Below are 7,698 nucleotides of genomic sequence, written 5' to 3' on the forward strand. Positions count from 1 at the left end.
TATTTGACTTTTCAATGTAACTCACCTATATTTTTAAAATTATAAAGATGTAAATGCTAGATTCATATTTTAGTTGGACAACAATATGGACCATATAGTGATGTTTTCTATATGCAGATGTGTTTAAAAAAATTGCTGGTCCAATTCTAAATGTGATTAAATTATTTCTTAATTTTAAAGAGGGAGCCTTAATTACAATTAAATAATATGCATGATTTTATTCTGGTGAGGACTAACCATTGACTTTCTTATCTAACAAGATGATTATCATTGCTATGCAGAACTGGATTGCAAGGGGGGGAAATGATCTAATAGCCAAATCTAATTTGGCTAATCTAATAGCCAAATCCTTAAAATATTATATATATATATATATATATATATATTTATATATATATATATACCCTTGGAAAATAATTCATAACTAACAGGTGTGGTCTCCAACCTCTGGAAGACCCTAAAATTAATTACAGATGCATCCTGGGATTTCCTAGAATTTTGTGCTGGAATGGTTCCCCAAACTACTCATCATTTTCATCCAAAAACAGCAGTGAGCAGCTGGGAGTTCTTGGTACTGTGCTAAATAAATCTAGAGAGAATTAATTAGAGCAAACATGATTTGTGTTGTTTTAATAATCATAACAAGAGAGCAACTTTGATGTAGACGCACACGGAGTCTTCCATTTCTTCATTAACTTGTGCGCTCGCTCATTAGCACATACTTACTGAACTACACACTATGTGTCAAATTGCTACATTATGAGTATCTGATGTTGATCAATATGAAGCTTACACTGTGTTTTTTTTATGTGAAATCATTTTTTTTTCACTGTCATTTACACTGAAAGAAAACATCATGTCTGAAATTTGAGATTAAGTGGAACAATGAAAAAGAATCATAATCTGATTGTTTGACAGCAATCATTTTTAAGCCATGACTGGTTTGGTCATGAAGACAAAAGGCACTCTGTTCCAGTGTGAAGGGAGTTAGCACGTCCACAACTGCTGGAAGGGCTGTGGGAGAGAAAGTCGGAGGGATCCGTGGCGGATCTCAGACTCCAGCCCCACCAATGTGGCGCTTCTCAAAAGGTTTCCTGAGATCACTGGAGTCACAGGATCTCTGGGAGGCCCCCAACCTCTCTGGGCTAGAGCCAGGTTTCATGAGACTTAAAGTTTACATGATTTAGAGAGCTATCTCTGAGAATAAATAAACAAAAGTATGAACACAAAATTGCTAGCCACTTCCAGACTCTTAGAAAGAGCCCATGCAAGAAAAGAGCCCTGAAGTTTAAACTTCATTGGCTTCTTCATGAGTCCACCTGCACCAGTTATCTCAGTCGGCAAAGGAGATGCTGGGATTCCTCAAGAAGTTTAAGCAGCTTTGAACCTCCACCTGCCCATAAGTCTTTCTGTAACTGACTGGGGAAAAAAAAAAGATATCTTCTTCTGCCTTCTAAATATTAAATTAGTGCCTCTCGTGGACAGTTTCCAGAGATTCTGGGAAATGTAGTCCTGCCTTTCAGGGGGCTTGAGGATGATACTGAGTTGACAAGAGACCACCCAGCACATCACCCTAAGGAAGACAGTGCAGTTAATTGACTAAAGAGATGAAGGAGAGTTTAAACCTCTTCTTGGGCTCTAAAATCACTGCAGATGGTGACTGCAGCCATGAAATCAGAAGGCATTTGCTTCTTGGCAGGAAAGTTATGACAAATCTAAACAATGTTGAAAAGTAGAGACATTATTCTGCCGACAAAGGTCCACATAGTCAAGCAATGGTCTTCCCCAGTGGTCACATGAGAGCTGGACCATAAAGAAGGCTGACTACTTAAGAATTGATGCTTTTGAATTGTGGGGCTGGAGAAGACTCTTGAGAGTCCCTTGGACAGCAAGGAGATTAAATCGGTCAATCTTAAGGGAGATCAACCCTGAATACTCGTTGGGAGGACTGATGCCGAAGCTGAAACTCCAGTATTTTGGTCATCTGATGTGAACAACTGACTCATCGGAAAAGTCCCTGATGCTGGGAAAGATTGAGGGCAAAAAAGAGAAGAGCGTGTCAGAGGATGGGATGATTGGATGGCATCACCAAAACGACGGACATGAACTTGGACAAGCTTTGGGAGATGGTGAGGGACAGAGAGGGCTGGCTTGCTGCAGTCCGTGGGATCGCAGAGTTGGACATGACTAAGTGATTGAACAACAGCAAACCCTTCAAGAGACTAAAGCTTAGATATGAAAGCATTGCTGTATGAGCATATCTAAAACTGGAAAGTAGTGACGTATTAATCAATCAACACCCGTTGATTAATAAGTCAATACAGAATTTGGAATAAAAATGCAAAGGACACTTTGCTGTGAAAGTGAAATTATTACATGTGAAATTATCACATTATTAGTTAACTATACTCCAATATAAAATAAAAAGTTTGAAAAATTTTTTTAAAGTAGGAGAATAAGAGAGCAAATGTTTTCATTTTCTCAAGCAATGTTCATGGGAATGGGGGCCCTGATTATAAGTCTGTCATCCACCAATAATGCATTCAATGCATGTATTGATTAGTCATATTAGGTGCCAAGGATACCATGCAAATTAAAACCAGATTGGCCCTGTAGTCAAGGAGTTTATGGTCTGGACCAGTACTGTCCAACTGAAATATAATTTGAGCCCCAAATATGAGCCACATATGTAATTTGAAGATTTCTGGCAGCCACAACACATAAAAATAAACAGATGAAATTAATTTTAATACATTTCACTTAACCCAATATATCCAAAATATATTATCATTCCAATATTTAATTCATATAAAAGTTATTAATGGTATATTTTCTTTTTATCTTGTGGTACTATCTTCAAACTCTGGTGTGTATTTTAAACTTACAGCATGTCTCAATTTGTACTTGCCACATCTAAAGTGTTCAACATGTCTAGTGGCTAAATAGAGTATTGCCTCTAGAAGAGTTACACAAGTCCTCTAGACAGCTAGAAGTTTAGCCTGCTAATTCTCTAGCAGCCCATCATGGAAAATGTCCTGTAGCATCAGTCTGTGGTAACCCATTAAGATGATGCTACCTATAACACTCACTTGAGCTTCCTTATGATGTATCCCAAAGGACTTACATGAACCATAATTCTGTATGGTAGTCATAAATTCTAAAGTGTCTAAGTAAAATTATAATATCCATTCCATGTCACCACTGCCTCTACAAAATACACTCTCCTTCTTTAATGTATATGGGTATAACAAAGTAAAGATATATTGTGGGCCTTCTTCATTTTCTTTATGAGAACTAAGAGTAGATGTGAGATTGATTGTGGCTTAACTCTGTCCTATGGGAAACTGGATTTAGGATTTGGAAAGTGTTGCACTTCTAGATCTAAGATGACTGAGAGGGGAGAAGCAATTCCTGATAACTTTAAATAAAAAGCAGGTTTTAAAACATCTGATTAGTTTAGCATCTCTGGATTTTATATAAAAGTTCCAGTTTCTAAAAGTCTTCATTGTACTGGTTTTGTTTCCATTGTTTTTTCCTCCACTATTTAGCTAAGTTCCTAGGGTTTCACTGGAGGGACTGATGCTGAAGCTGAACCTCCAGTACTTTGGCCCCCTCATGCGAAGAGTTGACTTATTGGAAAAGACCCTGATGCTGGGGGGGCTTGGGGGCAGGAGGAGAAGGGGACGACAGAAGATGAGCTGGCTGGATGGCATCACTGACTCGATGGGCATGAGTTTGAATAAATTCCGGGAGCTGGTGATGGACAGGGAGGCCTGGTGTGCTGCGATTCATGGGGTCGCAAAGAGTCGGACACGACTGAGCGATTGAACTGGACTGAACTGAACTGAACTGAACTGAACTAGTGTTTCTCTAAAGACTAGCAAATTGGCATACTTTTGGTTGAAGAACTTGAAAAAAGCATCTGATAGATAAATAAGAACTGCAAAGAAATCTTACCAGTTACACAACTCCACCCATTTTACAAATGAGACTCAGACAGATTAACCAACTTTCTCAAACTCATTTAATGGAAAAGCTAGAACCCAAACCTGAGTCTCCTTACACTCTATCCAGTGCTCTTTTTACAACGTATATAATTCTGGTTAAAAAAAATCTGCTGGTCTGGTGAGAGTAAAAGTATTTCAACTCTCCTCTTTGATTAAGTACACAATGATTGGAATCTGGTAAAATGTAAGAAAAATGCAGAGAAACCTGTAACCACTCTGACTTCACCTCAGCAACAGGAAACTGAGCAGGGCTCTCTGGACACTGGAAGAGGTTCATGTCTTCTCAATTAGGAGTCCTCGATAGGAAACCAAGCAGCTGTGTGCAATTTTATTTTCTAGCATTTTGGAACTAACTCTCTGAAACAATTAATAAAACATAGTCTCCTTTTCCTGAAAAAGTTTCCTTCTGTCTTTTTCTGCATACTACTTCTCTCTCTCTTTTTTCCTGTTTTAATCTTTCTCTGTTTATTTTCCTCTTCTTCATTACTTCCCTTTATGTCCTCACTTGTTTAGGAATTAAATCTCATGGGACATTTAGTCTAAATTCTTGTCTAGAAACTCTAATATCTTATGTTTTTTGGTGGAGATGATAACTCTGAGAAATAAATCTTCAGTGAACAAAAGAAAAAAGGAAAAACTGCCAACAGATCTCTTTCAATTTTTGCTCTTCAAAATTCTTTCTGCTCTCCTCTTTAATCTGAAATCTTCTCCTAAGTCAGACTTCTATTTTATCTTTATTATTAGCATCCCTAATTGCTCACTGTTATGATTCATTTAGTACTCATTTTCTAGAGACATCTTCTTAGTTTGATTTTGATACTTCCCCAGTATGGCAATTTTAGGGTATCAGTACCAGCTCACTCAGTCATGTCCAACTCTTTGCGACCCCATGGACTGCAGCATACCAGGCTTCCTTGTCCGTCACCAAACCCAGACCTTGCTCAAACTCATGTCCATCGAGTTGGTGGTGCCATCCAACCATCTCATCCTCTGTCCGCTTTTCCTACTGCTCTCAATCTTTCCCAGCATCAGGGTCTTTTCAAAAGAGTCAGTTTTTCACATCAGGTGGCCAAAGTACTGGAGTTTTAGCTTCAGCATCAGTTCTTCCAATGAATATTCAGGACTGATGTCTTTTAGGATGGACTGGTTGGATCTCCTTGTTGTCCAAAGGATTCTCAAGAGTCTTCTCCAACACCACAGTTCAAAAGTATCAATTCTTTGGCATTCAGCTTTCTTTATGGTTCAGCTCTCACATCCATACAAGACTACTGGAAAAACCGTAGCTTTGACTAGACGGGTCTTTGTCAGCAAAATAGTGTCTCTGCCTTTTAATATGTTATCTATGTTGGTCATAGCTTTTCTTCCAAGGAGCAAGCGTCTCTTAATTTCATGGTTGCAGTCACCATCTGCAATGATTTTGGAGCCCAAGAAAATAAAGTCTGTCACTGTTTCCATTGTTTCCCCATCTGTTTGCCATGAAATGATGGGACTGGATGCCATGATCTTAGTTTTTTGAATGTTGAGTTTTAAGCCAACTTTTTCACTCTCCTCTTTCATTTTCATCAAGAGGCTCTTTAGTTCCTATTCGCTTTCTGCCATAAGGATGGTGTCATCTGCATATCTGAGGTTATTGATATTTCTCCCAGCAATCTTGATTGCAGCTTGTGCTTCATCCAGCCTGGCATTTCACATGATGTACTCTGCATATAAGTTAAATAAGCAGGGTGACAATATACAGCCTTGACGTACTCCTTCCCCAATTTGGAACCAGTCTGTTGTTTCATGTCCAGTTCTAACTGTTGCTTCTTTACCTGCATACAGATTTCTCAGGAGGCAGATAAGGTGGTCTGGTATTCCCATCTCTTGAAGAATTTTCTGTAGTTTGCTTTGATCCACACAGTCAAAGGCTTTGGCATAGTCAGTAAAGCAGAAGTAGATGTTTTTCTGGAACTCGCTGGCTTTTTTGATGATCCAACAGATGTTGGCAATTTGATCTCTGGTTCCTCTGCCTTTTCTAAATCCAGCTTGAACATCTGAAAGTTTTCGGTTCACATACTATTGAAGCCTGGCTTGAAGAATTTTTAGCATTACTTTGCTAGCGTGTGAGATGAGTGCAATTGTGTGGTAGTTTGAACACTCTTTGGCATTGCCTTTCTTTGGGATTGGAATGAAAACACCTTTTCCAGTCCTGCGGCCACTGCTGAGTTTTCCAAATTTGTTGGCATACTGAGTGCAGCAGTTTCACAGTGTCATCTTTCAGGATTTGAAATAGCTCAACTGGAATTCCATCATCTCCACTAGCTTTGTTCATAGTGATGCTTCCTAGGGCCCACTTGACTTCACACTCCAGGATGTCTGGCTCTAGGTGAGTGATCACACCATCGTGGTTATCTGGGTCATGAAGATTTTTTTTGTACAGTTCTTCTGTGTATTCTTGCCATCTCTTCTTAATATCTTCTGCTTCTGTTAGGTCCCTACTATTTCTGTCCTTTATTGAGCCCATCTTTGCATGAAATGTTCCCTTTGTATCTAAATTTTCTTGAAGAGATCTCTAGTCTTTCCCATTCTATTATTTTCCTCTACTTCTTTGCATTGACCACCGAGGAAGGCTTTCTTATCTTTCCTTGCTATTCTTTGGAACTTTGCATTCACATGGGTATATCTTTCCTTTTCTCCTTTGCCTTTAGCTACTCTTCTTTTCTTGGCTATTTGTAAGTACTCAGACAACCATCTTGACTTTTTGCATTTCTTTTTCTTAGGGATGGTCTTGATCACTGCCTTCTGCACAATGTCACGAGGCTCTGTCCATAGTTCTTCAAGCACTCAGTCTAGCAGATCTAATCCCTTGAATCTATTCATCACTTCCACTGTATAATTGTAACATGGTCCACTGAAGAAGAGAATGGAAAACCACTTAGTATTCTTGCCTTGAGAACCCCATGACAAGGAGCTGACTGTGGCTCAGATCATGACTTTAAGGTAGAAATTGAGAATAAGAAAATTTGGGAAGGTAAGGAAGAAACTAGTTCCTAATAAGATTGTAAGAGAGAAAGATTAGTCAAATCCCTTCAAGGGACTTCTGTATGACAAGGGTATAATATTGTGAAAAATATATGTATACATATATATACACAAATACACATGTATACATATATAATATATACATATATATGCAAAAATTACCATAAAGTATCGATATTTGTTATATAGAAACAGATTCAAGTTGCATAATCTATAACTGTAATAAAATGAAATATTGTCCTAAAGCTAAAGTATAAAACCTGCCATTTAAAAAGATTGAGAAGGTGTGTCAGAGCCTATGAAAATAGAAGAAGGTCATTTTCTTTTAATTTCATTAATGTATAATAATGCTAGCCAGTTATTTCATTTCTTTAATGAAAGTAAACTAAGAGAACCCATGTTAAGTTGTACCAAGGAGGATCTCAATTTAATAACATCTAACTGTTAGGTGGTGAGAAATTCAATCATGAGACAAATTACTTTCAAGCAGCCCTGCTTGGAAAGTTTCTAAAGTCAGTCTTTACAGGCAGGTGGTTGTTTGGTGGTTGGATGAAGTTTTGACTTACTGTGTAAAGGCCAGAGGGATTTTTAAAAATAATTTTTATTGGAGCCTATTTGATTTACAATGTTGTGTTACTTTCTGCCATACAGCAAAGTGAATTAGGTATAC

The sequence above is a fragment of the Cervus elaphus genome, chromosome 22 (assembly GCF_910594005.1).
Source record: "Cervus elaphus chromosome 22, mCerEla1.1, whole genome shotgun sequence".
Classification (NCBI taxonomy): Eukaryota; Metazoa; Chordata; class Mammalia; order Artiodactyla; family Cervidae; genus Cervus; species Cervus elaphus.